The sequence below is a fragment of the Arachis hypogaea genome, chromosome 17, assembly GCF_003086295.3.
Source record: "Arachis hypogaea cultivar Tifrunner chromosome 17, arahy.Tifrunner.gnm2.J5K5, whole genome shotgun sequence".
NCBI lineage: Eukaryota > Viridiplantae > Streptophyta > Magnoliopsida > Fabales > Fabaceae > Arachis > Arachis hypogaea.
In genome coordinates this window covers 56,757,022-56,779,283 of record NC_092052.1, presented here as the reverse complement: position 1 = coordinate 56,779,283, position 22,262 = coordinate 56,757,022, and positions in this window count along the sequence as shown.

Genomic DNA, 22,262 nt, shown 5'->3' with positions numbered 1-22,262 from the left:
GCTTTTATTAAGAAGTTAAACTATGACTGAAAATCAAAATATTGTCAAGTAGTTTCTCTGATTGCTTAGAGCTTCTAACCAGTTATGATGAAAAATGCAATGTGCTCTTTAGGGAAGTCTTATGGTGAAACACCAAACTTAGAATTGCACATTCACCTCTGAATCTCTTTGGTGTGCAACACCAAACTTAGCTCCTTGTAATGCAGAGAAGTCTTCTTGACTCTTTTATTGACTAGCTATGAAAAGAAAATTACCTTTGGTTAGGTTGCCTCCTAACAAGCGCTCTTTTAACGTCACTAGCTTGACGGTTAGCTCTCTCAGTTGAGTCTGTATTTCGTCTTGGGCCTTTCCTTCATATCACCCAGATAGTGCTTGAGCCTTTGTCCATTTACAGTGAAGGTTTCTTGTGATTTCTCTTCCATAATATCTATATGTCCATAAGAAGAAACCTTGGTGACAAGAAAAGGTCCTGACCACCTTGACTTTAGCTTCCCAGGAAATAACTTTAGCTTGGAATTGTAGAGGAGCACTCTCTGTCCTTCTTCAAAGCTTCTTGGTGCCAACTTGAGGTCATGTCTCTCCTTTTCCCTTTCCTTGTAAATTTTTGCATTTTCATAGGCTTGGGATCTGAATTCTTCCAATTCTTGCAGTTGCAGAAGCCTCCTTTCACCAGCAGCATTGTTATCAAAGTTTAGCGGCTTAAGGGCCCAGAATGCTTTGTGTTCAAGCTCCAATGGTAGATGACAAGCCTTCCCATACACCAATTGATATGGTGACATCCCTATTAGTGTTTTGAAGGCTGTTCTATATGCCCAAAGAGTATCATCCAACTTCTTTTACCAATCTTTTCTTGAAGCTCCCACAGTCTTTTCCAGGATCTTTTTTAGTTCTCTGTTGTCTATCTCTGTCTGTCCACTTGTTTGGGAATGGTATGGTGTGGCAACTGGTGCACGAAATTGTGATCACACTTTTCACAACTCCGCACAACTAACCAGCAAGTGCACTGGGTTGTCCAAGTAATACCTTATGTGAGTAAGGGTCGATCCCACGGAGATTGTCGGCTTGAAGCAAGCTATGGTCATCTTGTAAATCTTAGTCAGGCGGATTCAAATGGTTATGAGGTTTTGATAATTAAAAGATAAATAAAACATAAAATAAAACAAAGATAATTATGTGATTCATTGGTGGGAATTTCAGATAAGCGTTTGGAGATGCTTTGTTGCTTCTGAACCTCTACTTTCCTATTTTCTTCTTCCAATCATGCGTGCTCCCTTCCATGGCAAGCTGTATGATCCTCTCGGATGAAAAATACCAGGTACGGTTTCTGCACGGCTAATCAACTGTCGAATTTCTCGTCTCGGATGAAAAATACCAGGTAGAGCTACCGCACGGCTAATCATCTGTCGGTTCTCACTAGCGTCGGAATAGGATCTCTCTATCCTTTTGCACACTGTCACTGCGCCCAACATTCACAAGTTTGAAGCTCGTCACAGTCATTCCTTCCCAGATCCTACTCGGAATACCATAGACAAGGTTTATAATTTCCGAATCTCAGGAATGCTGCCAATTGGTTCTAGCCTATACCACGAAGGTCCTAATCTCACGGACTCGGTCCATGTATTTGAGACCCAAGAGAATATACTTCGGCTATCGTCTAATGACTACGTTGAACATCATGTAGACCGCTTGTGGTTGTCAGGCACGCAGATCTTGGCTAAGCGAGTAACGAAGATAGTGGGTGATTGTCACGGGTCACCCCTTTATTTTGACTTAACTGAATTAAGTACGAGAGTATATCTTGGAGAAGAAGTAATCGTGAATTGAAAGAGAAACGATAGTATTTGCATTAATTCATGAAGAACAACAGAGCTCTGCATCTTAATCTATGAGGTGTAGAAACTCCACCGTAGAAAATATATAAGAGAAAAAGGTCTAGGCATGGCCGTGTGGCCATCCTCCCAATGTAACATAAAAGTGAAAAGAGGGTTCAAACCATGCGAATACAATAGTAAAAAGTGCCATTTATACTAAACTAGTTACTAAGGGTTACAGAAAATAAGTAACTAAGTGCAGATAGTGCAGAAATCCACTTCTGGGGCCCACTTGGTGTGTTCTTGGGCTGAGCATTGAGCTTTACACGTGCATAGGCCATTTCTAGAGTTAAACACCAGCTTGGATGCCAGTTTGGGCGTTTAACTACAGTTTTGGTGGCACTCCTGGCGTTTTACGCCAAAAAATGGTCTCTGGTGGGCGTTTGAACGCCAGTTTGGGCCATCAAATCTCGGTCAAAGTATGGACTATTACACATTCCTGGAAAGCCCAAGATGTCTACTTTTCAATGCAATTGAGAGAGAGCCAATTGGGCTTCTGTAGCTCTAGAAAATCTACTTCGAGTGCAGGAGGGTCAGAATCCAACAGCATCTGCAGTCCTTTTTCAGCCTCTGAATCAGATTTTGGCTCAGGTCCCTCAATTTCAGCCAGAAAATACCTGAAATTACAGAAAAATACACAAACTCATAGTAAAGTCCAGAAATGTGATTTTTGCATAAAAACTAATAAAAATATAATAAAAAGTAACTAAAACATACTAAAAACTATGTAAAAACAATGCCAAAAAGGGTATAAATTATCCGCTCATCAGCAACCTTGTGCTTTACTCCAGCCCTTGATGGTTCTTCACTGTTCTCTTTAGAGTCGCGCTAGAGTACATAGAGAAAAGTTTACATGAAGCATACTAACTAGACAACTACTACACCATGAATATATATAAAAGAGAAATCACAAAGAACAAGTTATATTACCAGCTGCTTACGCACTATTCCAAAATTTGTGGATACCATTCGGTGAGGACATGTTTGTTTTGACCTATTTTTAGTATTTTTAGCAGAGATAGCCTAAATATAAACATGAAGAAGAGAGATTATTATTCTTACAAGATATCATGTCAAATTTCTTCAAAACACCTAAATTTAGGAACATGAAGAATCAATGATAGTATGCTTGATGGTATAGGAAGAAATAAAAGACAACATTACCTTGATGGCTAGAAGACTCCAATACCGAATTAGATTGCAAAATTGAACCTCGGAAATCTCTAATGGTCGGTTCTTTATCATTTCTTTCTTTGTGTTGTACCTCACGGAATGCTCTTTTTTTATTTCTCTCTTATATTTTTTCCATGCACCACAAAATCCCCGCATTACCCATGGCTTTGAACTTATGGGAAGAATGAACTTTTACTATGCAAAACAACACATTAGAATGTCAACGGTTAGCACAAATAATGTGACAAATAAATTAACAAAAAATTATCCATAATGCCATATTTAAATACATTGGCATACTCCCACATGTCCTCTTTGAGTTTATAAGGCACACCATGCCAACTAGTATATAACAAAGTCACAAAACGAGGATTTCTAACTGTTATGCCCAATAGTTGGTTGAGGTCAGATACAACCTCGTTGGTTGGACCTATAGGCTGCCCTTAAAAAAATTCCACCTCCCGTTGATCATTAAAATCTGTGGCATGAAGCTTTTTGCATGTAGTTTTTACACGGGTTTTCTTCTTTATTGTGCCTAAGTCTGAATAAAATAACATAATTCAATTGAGAAGTAATATAAGCTCTAATTAGACAATAAATTAAACAAGAAAAGTATCTTCATTACTAGCTTGTCCTCCACTACCCGCATCATTCGCATTATCATCAAGCTCATTTTCTTCATCTTCCTCATCTTCTTCATCTTACATATTTATCCCATGTACCTTAAAATACATGTCAAGACTCATTCCTTTTTTATTTGAAGTTGCACTCATCTCACTTGTATCTTCTCCGTCATCATCAGAATTTATGTCATTTTGTTCCATTGCATCAGGTTCAGCAGTCCTTTGATTCCTAGTTTTAGAGTTCTTTTTAACTTCAAACATTGTCCCATTTCCATTATGCTCACATTCTTGAAAAAGTGCCATTGGTTGGGCCTTCCTTGTTTTCTTCGAAGTCCTAGCTTGCTCTTCACATGCATCCTCCACTATTATGATGGGTTGTTTGCTTATTGGATCTTTTGAGTCTTGAGCTTGCAAGCTAGCCTTCTTATTTTCAGCCATGATCTTTTCTCTCAATCTTGTATTGTTGTAGCAATTCAGCACTTGACTTCACTTGTGTAACCTCAAAGGAATTGTTTTTTTTTTTTGGGCTTTTTCCTTTCATTTTTTGGCCTAAGGTAAGTATCCATTTTCTTTTAGTGATCTCCCCTTTCTCCATTTTGCATACACAAAATAATAACAATGAATAAAATGCTATTTAAATAATAATTAAATGAGCATAATCAACTGAACCAAGTAATTAACTAAGCAAAACAACTAAGAAAAGTGGGTTGTTTAGGATTCTACCAAAAAAACATGTCAAGATGTTTCAGAGTCAAGGTCCTCCATGTACTCATATTCGCTTTCCTTGTCTTCCTCGCAATATTGTTTGGCAAACATGTTTGGATCCATATCTATAATAGTTGCTCGTAGATCATTCCTCACTAGATCAACTTTTCTATTATCATTTGGAAGACTTGGAATCACTTCAGGTTCGCATGGCTCCCTTGCATATTAATGGGGAATCAGACTCAAGGTCATCACTTACACTAAATAAATCTCTTGGAATTGTTTTCATAACATAGTGCTTGTCACTGACATATGGGTCTTGCACATAAAAGCATTGATTTACTTGAGATGCTAGCACAAATAGTTCTTCTTGGTAGAATTTTTTATTGAAATACACATATGAAAGACCAAAGTTGTCTTTCCAACTGTATACCACTCACACTTAAATAGGACTACCTTAAATTGGCCATAATAATCTAACTCAAACATATAAACTATTTTACCATAGTAGGCTACTTTTGCTTTAATTCGGTTCTTATCTTTCACACTGGCAAAACTAGGAGTCAATGCCTTTAATGCCTTTCAGTTCGATGCTCAATTCCTTGTTCCCTGCTTTCACGAGCTTTCTTTTTGCAAGTTTGTTATACTTCATTTTTGATATTCGAATTGGTAGGATTCATGGATCGTCATATGGTCTTAGCCCTACTTGTCCATATATTTTCTTGGAGATTGATTCACTTTCAACCAAGTAGGTAGAATCATCTTGCATTTAGTTGTATGCATGTAGATAGGTTAATATAGTTTATTTACATTGAATAAATGTCCATACCTCTTTTCTTGTCTTTCTTGGTTTAGCATGAGGACATGCTTGGTTTAAGTGTGGGAAGATTTGATAAACCCCAATTTTGTGGTTTATCTTGTGTTGATTTTAGGGGATTTTAATAACTTTTCTCACATTTATCCAATGAAATAGCATGGTTTTGTGAATTTCTCCTAATTTGAGCCTAAGAGTAAAAACATGTTTTTAGGCCTTTAAATTGCTAATTTTAATTCACTTTGATTCCATTCGATGCCTTGATATGTTTGTTAAGTGATTTCAGGATTAGAAGGCAAAGATTGCTTTGAAGGAATGAAGAAAAAGCATGAAAAATGGAGAATTTATGAAGAAATGGGGGTTTGCTGAACTGAAGGCCACGCACACGTGTCACCCACGCGTACGCGTGAGATGAAGATTCGCCAGCAACACATACGCGTCACCCACGTGTACGCGTGACCAGAGAATCAGCAAGCGACGCGCACGTGTCATCCACGCGCACGCGTGATGTTGGTCACATGAGTCACTTAAGGGCAATACGCTGGCGGCGATTTCTGAGCTCAAGGAGGCCCAAATCTAACTCATTTCTAATGCTTTTGAACCCAAGGATGGCAAAGGATTGGGGGGAGAACCATAGTATAGTTTCCATCATGTTGTAGGTAGAATTCTAGAGAGAGAAGCTCTCCCTTCTCTCTAGAATTTATGGTAGTTTAGGTTAATTTTCCTTAGATCTAACCTTTAATTGTTGTTTTGATTTAGTTTTTCCTTTTTAATTCTTTGTTATTATACCTTTGTTTTTCTAGTTCTTATTGTTAATTTCCCTTTCATGTTATTTTTTGTGTTGATGTACTCTTGTTGAATTCCATTTTTCTTTAATGCAATTTTATATTTCCATATCCTTTTATGTTGATCTTAGTTGCTATTGTTGATTTCTTGCTCATGTTAGTTATGGGTTTTATTATTTCTTGCATTTTGTGATGTTTAATTTTATTACACTCTAGGTGTTTAATAGAATGTTTTCACTAGTTTTTGGGTAGTTTTCTTTACTCTTGGCCTAGGCTAAGGGAATTGAGTGACCTTGAGTCATTGGGTCTCATTGAATTGGTGATTTGAGAACTCTATGTAGTCAATTTGATAACCATTGACTCTAGCCTACTACTAAGTTAATTAGTAGCTAGGTTAGGACTTATGGATTGATGTTGATCAAGCCTATTTAACGTACTTAATGCTTTGAGGTAGATATTATTCTTACTTCAAGCATAGGAGTAGACTTAATGGGTTGGTCTCTGACGGGCGGAAAAGTGCCGATTAAGAATTTATAATGGATATAATGTTGCAAGTACAGTTCTTAACCGACGAAAATTCCGCTTATCAATTTAAAAAGGGTTGTCACAATTTAAGTATAAAATACTGGGAGTGGAATTCCCAGGTCGTCTCCCAACGAGTTGACAAAAGAGTGCAATTTATTGGTCAGGAATTTTCTGAGAAGTTTTAGAGTTGTAGAACGGAAAACTAAAATCATTATTAATTAAAGCAATAAAAAATTAACAAGAGATTTTGTGTAATTGAAATAAAAAGCCTTGACTAGGAGAAGATTAATCGGAAGTTTTATCCTTGTTGAATTTTCCCAAGTGTAATAGTAAGAGGTTGTTGTTTCTACTTAGTTATCCCTTACCGAATAAAGGAATGTCAAGTAACTGAACTAACTCTGATTCACAAGTCCTAATCCTCTCCTAAGGAAGGATTAGCGTTAGTGACTACAGAGTCAGCCAACAACTTCCAATTACAAATTAACACTTGAGTATTCCAACTCAAGGGTCTCCTATTAATCAACTCCAAAGTCAAGTTGGGAGCCTACTCCATTGACATGATGCCAATTTCGCAAACATGTAAAGGGAGTAGAAAGGAGACATGGTAATTAAAATTAATTGAGTAAAAGCTATTTTTAAAATAATAAATTAAAGGAAGATGAGATTCAAACAAATAATGAAATTAAATGTAAAAATAACGCTTGCATTAATACTTTCCAAAATCAAAGATATCCATATGTAACTCTGAACAAAATAAATGAAAAATAAAAGAGTAAGGAAATACGAAAGCAAATTGTAATGATAGAGACTTCAAAAGGAGGTAGTAACTCTCTCAAGATCCAATCCAAAAGCATAAAACTAAAAATCTAAGAATGCGAAGAACCCTAGAGGAAGTACTATTTCTCTCAGATTCAAAACTAAAACTAAAACTGTGTAAAATGTGAATGTGTGTTGAGTCTTTGCTTATCCCCTGGCTCTAGTCTGTGTTTCTGGGCCAAAAACTGGGTCCAAAACTAGCCCAAAATCTCCCCCAGCGTCTTCTGTAATTTCTGCACGTGGCGCACGTCACGCGTACGCGTCGCTGTGCTACTTCGCTTGTCACGCGTACACGTTAGTCACGCATACGCATCGCTGTGAAAAGCTCCAAGTCACGCGCACGCGTGGGCTATGTGTGTGCGTCGATCTTCGCTGGTCATCTCCTTTGTTTCTTGTGTTCCTTCCATTTTTGCAAGCTTCTTCTCCATCCTCTAAGCCATTCCTACCCTATATAGCCTGAAAACACTTAACACACAGATCACGGCATCGAATGGTATAAAAGGACATTAAAAATTGACAATTTAAAGGCTTAGGAAGCATGTTTTCAATCATAGAACAAAATTGGGAAGGATTTGTAAAACCATGCAAATTGTATGAATAGGTGTGCAAAGGATTGATAAAAACCACTCAATTTAGCACAAGATAAACAAAAAAAATAGTGGTTTATCAGTCTCTCATAATTGTCAATATATGGTTTGTTGACAAAGATGGTGATCTCAATTCCTATGCTTAGCCAAGAGTTGTTTTCCTTTATTTTTATTAGTTAATTGTCATTTACTTTCTTGTCCTTATGTTTTCTTGTCAATTATCAAAATCAAACCCCTCCCCTTGTTCTTCAAAGCCAATAATTGATCACTTCATTGCAATTTCTTGTGAGACGACCCAAGGTTTGAATACTTCGGTTAATTCTTATTGGGGTTTGTACTTGTGACAACCAATCTTTTAAATTTGATTGAGAGTTATTAGTTGGTTTGAAACTATGCTTACAGCGAATTTCTTTTTCTATTGAGAAAATTCTAAACCAACAATAATTCTTTGTATCAGTGACTTAGAAAGGAAGATATCTAATGGCTTTGGCAATGTAAGCTTCACTCCCTTTGACTCCTCCTTGATAACCTCTGCTTCTTGACAAGCTTCCTCAAGTTCAATTCCTTGTTCACCAACTTCTTCTACACATTCCTCATTGTTCAAGTTATGTGTCAGAGGTTGTGCACAGTCCTCCTTATCATCAATTTCACAACACAATGAGGAAGGTTCAACAATCTCAAATAGCACGTTAGTTGGTGCAGAATCATCTTTAATGATGGGGCTTGCTTCTTGCTCAACTTTCCCTAAATCTTCAACCATTTCTTCATCTTCAAGGATCTCCATTTCCTCCACTTGTTGCAATACATATGTCCCCTCCTTCGTTCTCCAATTGAGATTCTAAAATCTCTTTCATACTGCGCTCTTTGGTTGAAACTAAGTCTTCACATCCAATAATGGGAGTGCTTTAATTATCGCAAGAGCACAGTGAGGTTAAACTAGTGAAGGTTTTTGCTAAGGAAGCCATGATAGCGTCGTGCCTCTCTTGGGATTCTTGGAGAAAACTTGTTGAAGATTGGAGTGTTTCTCCCATAAAGGATTGTGGTGGAAAAGAGAGTTCATCATATGGTTAAAAGTTCTCATATATGGGAGGTGATTCATGTTGATAAGGGTATTGGTGTTGAAGTGGTGTATATAGAGTTGGTGGTTCTTGGGAATATTGGTGTTAGTATGGTGGTGGTTCTAAATGTGGTATGTATGGCTCATATGGTTGTTGGTACGGTAGATATGGGTTAGGATCATATAGAGGTATTTGGTGGTATGAGATTTGTGAGTATGGTGGTTGAGGGCTATGTTGAGGAGGGGATTCATAGGCATATGGTGGTTGTGCTTGATAACCAGAAGGAGGTCTACCATATCCATTGGATTGGTATACATCATGGGTTGAATTATGTTCATAGTATGCCGGAGGAGTTTTTTGCCATGAAGATTGTCCATATGCTTGAGGCTCTTCTCACCTTTCATTTTCAAATTCTTGATGCAAATTCTCATTGAAATTTCCATTTCATACAATATAGTTGTAACCAAACTCATAGCCAAATAGGTGAGAATTCATGGTGAGAAGAGAAAATAAAATCCAAAGCTAATGAGAAACAAAGAGAACACAATCTTAACTACTAACACAAACAAGAAAACAAACAAAAAGCATGCTATTTACATATTAACATATTTACAATAGCCAATAACATAAGACCATTGCAACTCCCCAGCAATGGTGCCAAAATCTTGACATGAGGATTAATGCCGGTCTAGAATTTCTCAATAGAATTTCATTGCAAGCATAGCCTAGACCAATAATTAACTCTCAATCAAAGTTTAAAAGGTTGTCACAATACAAACCAAAATAACTGAGAGTATCAATCCCGGGTCGTTCTCCCTAGAAATTGCTATCGAGTGCTCAATTGTTGGCTATGAGGGAATCGGGGGTGAGATAGCAATTGACACGAAATTAAATAGCAAGAAAGTAAATGGTAATTAACTAACAAAGCAAAGGAAACTCAAATGGTAAAAAGGTCATGGCAAGGGTTGACGGTCAAGGATCACTTTCCTTGTCACTAACTACAACATGATAATTACAAGAGCAATCCCACTTTGTCATCCCTAACATTGGAGGAAAGTCAAATGGGCTTAATTAATCCTAATCCGTAAGTGCTAGTGTTCATACCCTGGGTCGAGCTAGGAGAGCCGGGTTAGATGAAGACAAAAACGACTGACCTCTTGTAAAGGTGGTCGACACCGACCTCTTCCTAAAGAGCTCGGCCAAATTGCTATAAGGATCCAAGTAGGTCCAAAGCAGAAGATCATAGCCCACCTAAAGGCGGCTGGCCAAAGATAAGGGGATCCACCCACAAAAGATAAGATAAGATAACTAACTTATCTCAAGGGAGGTCACTCCACACTACTATAAATACACTGGAGCACCCAGGTATAACTCATACTCTGATTCTACACAAAAAACCTGCTTAAAGCCCGTGCTGACTTAAGCATCGGAGTCTCTTACAAGTATCACCACCCTCCAGTGATCAAGGATCCGCAACGTCTTAAGACTCAGCAAGTCAGACATGACAGCTCCGACCACAACGGCAGATCTCCTCTGAGATCGACCTTCGGCTTCAGGTAACCCGCGGAACATTGGCGTCGTTGCCGGGGAACCTGGAAGTCATCCCATCATCATGGAGGACAACCTTGACAACGATCATAATTCTAGCTTAGAGGACAGAACGCCGCACAAGAACACGGATACCATACCAAAGGATATACCTCAAAATAAGGGGGATAAATAATCCCCAAGCACCAAAATCTTGGAAGCTATCCGTGAGCAGTAGCATCGACTTAAACAACTTGAATAAGAAGCCGACCGGCAGCGAGAGGCTGAACAAGACCTTCGGAGAGAAACCAGATGGCATCGAGAGCTGGAGGCTCCTAAAGCTCGAAGCCGATCTCAAAACCAAGACCACTCGAACCAACCATGAAGATAGCCCCCACAAGGACCAATATCCGTTCACAAAGGAGATCATAAAAGCTAAAGTTCCAAAGGACTTCAAAGCCCCTGACATGACCCTGTACGACCGTACGTCTGATCCGAGCCATCATTTCAGCAATTTTAGAAGTCGGATGTATCTTACGGATGCCTCAGACGCAATCTATTGCAAAGCTTTCCCGACCACTTTAACCAAGACGGCAATAAAGTGGTTCGATAGTTTGCCGCCAAGTTCAATAGCAAACTTTGATGACCACACCAAGAAATTTCTAGCTAGATTCTCTATCCAAAAAGACAAAGCCAAGCATGCCCCAAGCCTGATAGGGATTAAGCAAGGAGATCGGGAGAGCCTCCGCAGCTACATGGAAAGATTCAACAAAGCAAGTCTGAACATACAAAGTCTGCCAACAGAAGCAGCCATCATGGGTCTCATTAATGGCCTACGAGAAGGACCCTTTAGCTACTCCATATCCAAAAAATACCCAACATCTCTGAACGAGGTACAAGAATGGGCAGAAAAGTATATTAATATGAAGGAGAACTCTCGATTAGGAGAAACCTTATATTTCAGATTCTCCTACCCACCTCGAGACAAGGATAAAGAGTCCAGGAAAAAAGAAGACCAGTCTACTGAAAAACCTAGAAAATACCACAACTAAACCCCCTCAGGGTATCTCTTGTGGATGTCTACAGAGAGGTATGCGACACTGAGAAGATCTCGCCCCCTTGTTCGATTAAGCATAAAAGAGGAGGAAGTCGGACAGAGTATTGCGAATACCACCGAGTCTACGGGCACCCCACCAACGAATGCTACGATTGAAAGAACGTCATAAAGAAGCTAGTCCGGGAAGGAAGACTAGACAGGTTCCTGGCCAACAAAACAGACTAACCGAAGAAGCGAAGAAGGGACGAAGAGATCGGACGAGCTAAACGTCTACCTCATACCCTTGAGAGACATGTTCATATGATAAATGGGGGATTCGTAGGAGGAGGGATCTCTAAATCATCTCGCAAAAGACACCTTAAAGAGGTATATTATGTCGGAGAAAGGGACCGGACACCCGACCTTCCCACTATTACCTTTACCCCAGAAGACGCCACAAGCGTCATCCCAGGGGATGATGATCCCATGGTCATTACCATCATACTCGCCAATGCTAATCTCCACCGAACATTGGTAGACCAAGGAAGCTCCGCAGACATCTTGTTCAAATCTGCCTTCGACAAGCTTAGCCTGCAAGATAAAGAGCTCAGAGCATATCCGAATAGCTTGTTCGGACTTGGAGACATCCCAATTCAACCACTAGGATACATCTCACTGCATACAACCTTTGAAAAAGAAACCCGGTCAAAGACACTAAATATAAACTACATCATAGTCAACGTGAGCTCAGCTTATAACGCCCTTATAGGTCGGACAATGCTGAACTAGCTCGCCGCAGTAGTCTCCACTCCACATCTGTGCATGAAGTTTCCAACTCCAGAAGGGATCGCCACGATAAAAGGAGACCAAAAGCTTGTGCGACGCTGCTACAATGAAAGTCTGAACCTCAAAGGCAACCCCAAAGGAGAAGAAATCAACACCATTGAACTCGAGGGAGTTCGAGCTCGCGAAGAACTTCGTCTACAACCTGAAGGTGAGACCGAATAAGTTTAGATCGGGGATGCCCAGGATAAAATAACAAACATAGAGGCAACCTTAAAGGGAAACTTAAAGGAGCCACTGATACAATTCCTAAAGGATAATGCCGATCTCTTTGCATAGAAGGCCGCAGACATGCCCGGTATAGATCCTAGACTAATGTGCCACAAACTGGTAGTATATCCTGGATCCCGGCCAGTGCAACAGAAGCGTAGGAAGCTTAGCCCAGAAAGGTCCCAAGCTGTGGAAGAACAGGTACAAGCCTTACTCGAGGCAGGTTTCATAAGGGAGGTTAAATACCCATTATAGCTAGCCAATGTTGTCTTGGTAAAGAAGTCAAATGGAAAGTGGCGGATGTGTACTGACTACACGACCTCAATAAAGCTTGCCCAAAAGACGCCTACCTGCTCCAAAATATAGACACTCTAGTGGATGCCTCTTCTGTATACAAGTACCTCTCCTTCATGGATGCTTATTCAGGATACAACCAAATCCCAATGTATACACCCGACTAAGAAAAGACCTCATTCCTAACCCCAAAGGCAAATTACTGCTACATAGTCATGCCATTTGGACTCAAAAATGCAGGAGCTACATACCAAAGATTGATGAACAAGGTCTTTGCCGACCACATCAGAAAGCTAATGGAGGTTTATGTAGACGACATGTTGGTAAAAACACAAAGTGAGGAATCGTTGTTATCCGACCTCACTAAAGTGTTCGACACCATAAGAAAGCATGGTATGCGACTTAACCCCACAAAGTGCACCTTCGCGGTAGAAGCTGGCAAATTCTTGGGTTTCATGCTCACCCAAAGAGGAATCGAGGCAAACCCGGAGAAATGCCAGGCTATACTCAACATGAAAAGTCTGACCTATGTCAAAGAGGTACAATAGCTCAATGAAAGACTAATAGCCCTATCCAGATTTCTAGGAGGATCCGCTATAAGATCTCTCCCTTTTTATGCATCATTAAGGAAGGGAAAGAGGTTTGAATGGACTCCAGAATGTGAACAAGCCTTCCAAGATTTCAAGAAATTTCTAGGGCAACCACCCGTCCTTACCCGACCACAGGAAGGTGAAGAACTCATAATATATCTCGCTGTAGGAAGTCGGGCAATAGCATCGGCACTAGTCAGAGAAGACGAAAGTGGGCAACAACCTATTTACATCATCAGTAAGGCTCTACAAGGGGCTGAAATAAACTATCAAAAGATAGAAAAGTTCGCCCACGCTCTCATACTCACTTCTCGATGACTTCGCCCCTACTTCCAGGCTCACACTATCAGAGTACGTACCAACCAGCCTATTAAAGGCATCTTACAGAAAATAGATTTGGTTGGGAGAATCCTACAATGGGCAGTCAAGTTATCCGAGTTCGACCTCAAATATGAAGCACGGACAGCTATTAAATCACAGAGTACACTGACACCACGGGTACCCCCATAGAATGGAATCTATATATAGATGGTTCCTCAAACAAAATCAGGAGTGGCACAAGCATAATTATAGAGAGTGACCAGGGGACCCAAATTGAGCTCTCTTTAAAATTTGAGTTTCCTGCCTCAAATAACCAAGCTGAATACGAGGCACCATTGGCTGGTTTAAGGCTGGCTAAGGAGGTAGGAGTTCAAAAGCTTAAAATCTTTAGTGATTCACAAGTAGTCACCTCACAAATAGAAGGGAGCTACCAAGATAAATATTCCACCAAGAAAAAATACCTGGATAAAACCAAAAAATAGCTCGGATAATTCGGGGGATATGAGGTCCGACATATACACCGGGAACAGAATGCCCGAGCTGATGTACTTTCAAAACTAGCCAGCACCAAATCAGGGGGCAATAATAGAAGCCTCATCCAAGAAACACTACAAAGCCCATCAATCTCGGAAGAAGAAAAGGTCCTAACTATATCAGGTCGGGATCAAGGATGGATGGCTCCCATAATCAACTACCTCAAGTCGGAAACACTCCCCACAGATAAAAAGGAGGCAAAAAGGTTAGTACGAGAAGCACAGTACCATACCATAGTAGACGATATCCTATATAAGAGAGGAATTTCTACACCCTTCCTAAAATGCGTCTTGACCTCTGCAATGAGGGAAGTTCTTGAGGAAGTTCACAGTGGTATGTGCGGCAACCACCTTGGGGTGCGAGCTCTTTACAAGAAGGTATTCTGAGCCGACTTTTTCTGGCCGACCTCGCAAAAGGAAGCAACAAAGTTTGTCAAAAAATGCGTACCATGTCAGAAACACACCAACTTTCATGTGGCACCACCTAAAGAGATCATCTGTGTTACATCACCCTGGCCATTTGCAAAGTGGGGACTCGATCTCCTAGGACCTTTCCCCCAGGGTTCAAGGCAAGTCAAGTTCCTCATCGTAGGCATAGACTACTTCACAAAGTGGATTAAAGCAGAGCCACTAGCTACTGCTACCGCCCAAAGAAGTTGGAAATTTCTATATAGAAATATTATCACCAGGTTTGGGGTTCCTTACTCTATTACCATAGATAATGGTACTCAGTTCACCGATACAGGTTTCAGGAACTTGGTAGCTGACCTAAAAATAAAGCACCAATTCACATCTGTAGAACACCCACAAGTGAACAGACAGGCAGAAGCTGCCAATAAAGTCATACTGGCTGGGTTAAAACAGAGGCTACAGGACGCAAAAGGAGCTTGGGCTGAAGAACTCCCACAAGTCCTATGGGCATATCGGATAACTGCATACTCAACCACAGGAGAATCACCTTTTCGACTTGCTTATGGAATGGAGGTAATGATCCTAGTGGAGATAGAAGAAGGATCCCTTAGAAGGATCCTCTACAATGAAGAGGCCAAATCCCAAATTCAAAAGGAGGAGCTCGACCTACTTCCAGAAGTCCGAGAAAGAGCTCGGATTAGAGAGGAAGCGCTGAAGCATCGAATGGATTTAAGGTATAATCATAAGGTAGTCCAGCGAAGCTTCGCCACCAACGATCTCATCTTAATTCGAAATGACATCGGAGCAGGTCGATTGGGAGAAGGGAAGCTAGCAGCTCACTGGAAAGGACTTTACCGAGTTGTAGAACTACTGGGGAAAGGTTACTACAAGGCGTCCAACCTCGAAGGGTGAGAGCTACCAAGGTCATGGCATGCCTGTAACCTAAGAAGGTACTATAGCAATAAAATAGTAAAGATCTAAGGTCAAGGCGCACTCTTTTTCCTAAAAAGGTTTTTTAATGAGGCGCCAGGCCGAAATCTAAAAAACTTCCCGACTTAGAAGGGTAAGTACTCATATGTACATACTTATATTTATGTTTTTATCTCATTATTATTTAAATAAAAGTCTCCAATTTCCTAAAAAGTTTCCTGCCAAGACGCATTAATCTAAGCTCATAAAATGCAAAGTTTATCGTCCGATTACAAAGAGGTAGGCAAGGTGAAGTGATAAGAGCAAGTTAATGCAAGAAGTTATAAAAAGTAGCCCATAAAAAGTGACCTGACAAGGTCTGACTAAAAATGAATTACTAAAAATAACTTAAAAAGGCCCGACAGAGAAGTCGGACCAATGAAAGGATCACTAAAAAGGGACAAAGACATCTCGCAAAGGCCAAAGTAAGGCAAAAATGCTTCACTGAAAGGTACAAGTCTGGCAAAAAGATAATTACTTAAAAAGCGAAAGCACAAGTCAAAAACGGAGCTAAAAAGTCATCCAACTAAACTATAAAGAAAAAGGTTCCTCATCGGAATACTACCTAAAAAGTTGTTGGAATTTGACTAAAAAGCTGAAACAAGTGAGGACAAACAGGTTGGCACCCAGAAGAACATAACCTAAAGGGACAAATACAACCTCGACAAGAACAAATGAAAAGCCAAAATGGTTAAAAAAGAACTTAAGGCTCAAAGGCGCTTAGCTAAAAAGGATACAACTTTGCTTAAAGAAAGCACGATCTCAAATTAAGGCTAAAAAGTTGTCCAAAGCAAACTAGAAAGGAACTATACCTAAAAAGTTATAAGTACTTGACTAAAAAGCTCGGACGGCAACCTAAGAGGCAAACTCAACTAAAGAGCCCAAACGGCTAGGAGTAAGGTAGCTGACTAAAAGGATCAGACAAGTCAAACTCCCTCCAAGCAAAGGTTGCAAAACAACCTCCAAATATATACATCTCGACACAGATAAAGATTATCAAAACTAAAACATTAAAAGACTCAAAGGCTGCATGAGGGGCAGCCCAAGAGTTTAAAAGTGTTTTTCAAAATAAAAGTTTCTAAGAAGCAACTAAGTGTCAAGGAAATAATCCATAGAAACTTACAAAATAACAAAGTTCAACAAAAGTCCACAAGTCAGACTGTACAAATACACGAGGATAATAAAAATTCATCAAGGATCCGAAGTCGCCTCGACAGCTACATCTTTAGGAGAGGGAGGCCTGGTTGCGAGAGGGGTGGCATTGACAACTCCATCTGGGCCATTCAGTACCTAGGAGTAACCACCTCGGCAGAAGGAGTTGAGGAGGCCGAGGCTGTAGAAGCTTTGGCTGATGGCACAAGAGAAGGACCCTCATCTTCATCATCTGGGGCAGGCACAATCTTGCCATCCTCCACTACATCATCCAGACTGAATAAAGTGAGGTCGAGCTCAGGGGCAGGAACCCGGACCTGGGCCTTCAAATTTTCATGTGCATCGGTTACACTGTCCACCATGTGACCCTGGAGCTCAGTGTAATTAGCCTCGGCAGACTGAAGCCACTCCTTAATTTCCAACATCTCGCAATATGTACGGGTGTAGCTCTCCTTGTATTTTTTCGCTGTTTCTTCAGCCAGGTTCGCAGTTGCCTTAGCATCAGTAGCTCGGGATTTCTCCTTCTCCACATCCAACTCCAATTTAGCCACCCTAGCATCCAGCTCATCCTTCAAACCCTTAATTCTATCAAACTCTGACTTGGCGTCTTCCATAAAGGCCTTAGTCGCATGAATTGGAGAATCCCGGACAACACGAAATAAGGCCGCACCCAGGTTGGCCATCTGAATACTATTGCTAGTAATAAAATCCAGATGATGAAGGATGGAGACATCATCCAATGGAACTTTACCATGAGGAGATATAACCTCGGTGGCAAAACCCACGTCATCAAAATCCTTGCTATTCAGATCATAAGTACCAATAATTTTTTGCCACTTTGGAGGAGGACTAGCAGCAGTAGGAGAGGAGGCAACACCAGAGGTCGGTTGAACAGGGCCAGATGGAATCGTCCAAACTTGTATTGTCGGAATAATCTTCCTCGGGCCTGAAGTGTCAGAAGTCGGCTTCTTCGAGGGCACCTGAGAAGACCCTTCTCCCAAGGTCTTTGCCGTCAAGTTTTGTGCAGCCGTCGCCTTCTTAACCCTACGGAAGGCCTTCATTGAGTCTGAAGACTTTACCATTTCTGAAAAGGAAGTCAAGAAAACAGTTACAATCACAGATAAAGGCAGAATCCTAAGCCAATACAAAAGTACACTTTGCACAAAAGAAGAACTCAGGCACTACCTAGTTCGGCACTGAGGATGGAAGGATCTCCTAGAAATCTCTTTGTGTTCAGATGAGGAGGCTCCCCCCAGTGCTCCTCTAAAACATTCACAAAAGCTTGTTCCACCTCATCTAAACTCTCCCAAGGATATTTAAGAACTACAAGATCTTTTTGGCACCATAAAGGAAAGGTTGGCATATTATTTTCATCTAAAAAGAAAGGTCGAGCATCTTGAACAGCTCGGACCTTAAAGTAGTAGTTCTTAAAATCCCGGAAAGACTCGTCAAACATCGAAAACACTTTCTTCCTCTGGGTAGCCCGGAAATAAATCCAAGAAGCTTTCTTCTTTGCCATCCCCAGTTTTGTCATAACAAAGAGATAAAGAAAAAATTAAATGGTAGGTCAGACACCCAATTCTTGGCATAGTAATTGAAAGATCTTTATAAAGGCCTATGAGTTGGAATGAAGCTGAGAAGGGGCCATATTACAGTTCCATAACAGTTTGGTCTCAAAAGCAGTAAAAGGAATGGTAATATTCAGCAAGGAAAAGAAGTAATCATAGGCATAGAAAAACGGACGCTCTTCCTGACCTAAGGGAGGGAAGCTAACCCTCTCCTCAGGGTCAGGCAACACCAGTTCACAGTTCTTCTCGTCCTCCCTATTTTTACAAATCCTATGGAACCTCCCAAGCCTCTCACAGTATTCTGGATCGGCCACGGTAACACACATCAGGACTATAGAGTCCAGCCAGTCGGCCATGCCAGCAGGGATCTTGGTAGACATCTCAACAATGTTTTTTCGGGAAGACATACGGCAAACTACACGTACAACAAATGAAGATAACAAGGGGGTCACTACTAAACAACCCCGACAGAATCAAAAAGAGAAGGAACAATCAATAAACAAAGAGGTAGGGCAACAAAAAAGGGCACCCCAGGGTCTACGAAAACAAGAAATAATCAGCAAAACCAGGGGTACCCTTTGGAGGCAACAGTACGGGAACACAAAAACAAACGCAAAAAATCAAAAACCCTACAACTCTAAAAAAAAAAGCAAACTACTAGAGATAGCAAACGGAGACCTAAAAAGCGCACATCTTCCTGAAATAGGAGCAGCAGGGATAAAGAAAATCACAAACTTTGATCGAAAACAAAAGATGCAATCTTTCCAGAAAAGTTCAACCTTCTCAATGCAGAAGATCAAAACTTTGCATGTAAAATACAGGCATGCAACAGTAAAAACATACATAAAGATGACTATCGAGACATAAAAAGGAAGAAGAATACCAACCTGCGGAGAAAAAGAAACAAGCACAAGAGAAGGCTCAGAAAGAAACGCCGACAGTCCGCACCAACGAACGCTCTTAAGGAAAGAAGGTAGGGAGCTTGGGGGCATGAAAACAGAAAAGCCAGATGAAAAACAATGAGCGAAGAAGTGAAAGGGAGGAAGAAACTGAAAGTGAGAGTAAAACCTCTTCTTTAATTTCAAAATGAAATGTAAAAGAGGGAAAAGAGGAAACAGCAAAAGGAAATTAAATGGGCCTTTAAAGCCCTCGCATATTCCCAAGAAAGCGCAACGCATGCTACAATTAAAGAAAGAAAGAAACGCTTCGCATTCAAGCAGAAGCAATCCTAACAGGAGTTATACAGGAGATCAACCAAAAGCGAATGCTCCAGCACGACTTCCTCAAAAGGGGTCAAAGTCTAAAGACACAACCTCAAGGGAAAGATCGAACTCGAGCAGGGGCACTGTTCATACCCTGGGTCGAGCTAGGCGAGCTGGGTTAGATGAAGACAAAAACGACCGACCTCTTCCCAAAGAGCTCGGCCAAATTGCTATAAGGACCCAAGTAGGCCCAAAGCAGAAGATCATAGCCCACCTAAAGGCGGTTGGCCAAAGATAAGGGGACCCTCCCACAAAAGATAAGATAAGATAACTAACTTATCTCAAGAGAGGTCACTCCACACTATTATAAATACACTAGAGCACCCAGGTATAACTCATACTCTGATTCTACACAAAAAACCTGCTTAAAGCCCGTGCTAACTTAAGCATCGGAGTCTCTTGCAGGTACCATCACCCTCCGGTGATCAAGGATCCATAACGTGTCAGCAGATCTCCTCCGAGATCGACCTTCGGTTTCAGGTAACCCGCGGAACAGCTAGCCAACTCACTAATTAACTTAGTGAAACACTAGCGTCAATGGAAACAAGACCAATCAAGATCTCTAAGTTATCAATCACTTGGACATTAGTAACTCATGGTTACCCAATCCATCAATCTAAGCCAAGAATACAAAAATCTACTCTAAAACTATAAGAGGCATTTTAAAAAATTCCTAGAATGTATAAAAGTAAAATATTACAGATTGCAAGAACTAATAAAAGCTACAACTACCAAAACAAGAAGACAACAATAACCAATCAAGTAAGCAACATTAAACATGAAATACCTCAAATTGCATTAAAGAGAATTAGAATCCAACAAGTGTTCATAAACTAAAATAGACAAATTAAAGGAACTAACAAGAATAACTAAGAGAATTGAGATAATATAATAACAAAAAGTAATGAAAACTAAACTAAAACAAGATCAAAACCTAAAACTAGAAATAAATTAAGCTAAGAAACCCTAAATTCTAGAGAGAAGTTAGAGCTTCTCTCTCTAAAATCCCCTAAAACATGAAAAAACCTAAAACTAACACTACTTCTACTTGCCCCCTTCAATCCTTGGTTCATTAGCATTAGAAAATGAGTTGGATTGGGTCCAAAATGGCTAGAAATCGCTGATCACGTGCTACATTAAGTTAGTCACGCGCTGCATGTCATGCGTACGCATGAGGCACGCGTACGCGCGACTTAACTCCATGTCCACTACTGATAATTGCATATCATTTTGAAGCTCTAGATGTTAGCTTTATATTGTCATTGAAACTGCCTCATTCAGACCTTTGTAGCTCAAGTTATGATCGATTTAGTACGAAGAGGTCAGGATTGACAACTTTGCAAATCCTTCATTTCCTCGTTAATTCTCCCACTTTGCATGCTTTTTTTTCCGTTTCTTCAAGCCATCCTTGCTTTCAAAACCTTAAATCACTCAAATAAACATATCAAGGCATTGAATGGGAGAAAAGTGAATTAAATTTAGTAATTTAAAAGCTTAAAAAGCATGTTTTTAATCATTAGGCACAATTTAGGAAGAAATCACGAAACTATGCTATTTCAATGAATAAATGTAGGAAAAGTTAATAAATCCACCAAATTAAATACAAGATAAACCATAAAATTGTGATTTATCAAGCTATAATGGTCCAAATGAGGCAGTTCTAATAGCATTAGAAAGCTAACATCCGGGCTTCAAAGTGATATGCATATGTCTATAGTCGATGGTGAATATGAGTCCTGGACGCCACTATTTTTTGTAATGTCAATAAAGCCTCACAAGACACCATTAATGAAACACGTTGCTCACAATTTAGGCCTCCAAAACACCTCTAAACTTTAGATTATTTGAGTGTTTAAGGAAAAATTATGAAGGAGAAAAAGAAAGAAGAGTTTAGGGTAAGTTTTAGTATAATATTTTTAGGTTTCTAGATAGAGAATCTTTCTCCCTCTCTCAAGAATTAGGATAGATATAGTTAATTTCTTGTCAATTTCTTTCTAGTTTTAGTTTTTAATCTTGTTTTATTTTAGTTTTATCTACATTTTCTTATTCTACTATCTTAGTTCATTAACACTTTCTTTTTAGTTTTTTGTTATGTCATTTCGTTTATGAATTCTTATTGGATCTATAGTTTTTACTAATGAATTTGATGTTTCATACTTAACTATTGCTTAGTTGAGTTGTTATTGTTGAATTATTATAGTGGGTAGTCATAGTTTTTATTAATTCTCACAATTTATGATGCTTTATTTGTATGCACACCAAATGTTTGAAATGTCTCACTTAGTTATAGAGTAAATTTTATATTCTTGGCTTGGATCAAGAACTTAGGTGATCTTGAGTTACTAACGATCAAGTTGGTTGATAATTTAGAGATGTTACTTAATCTTATTTCTATTAATGCTAATCATTTACTAATTTCAATTACTAAGTTGGTTAGGACTTGAGCATTAGGATTAGTCAAGTCTAATTGACTTTCCTCAATTTGTAGAGGTTGATAAGTTGGATTTACTCTTTTTAATTATCATGTTGTGGTTAGTGACAAGTATAGTGATCATTAACCCTCATCACCCCTTGCCAAGACCTTTTATA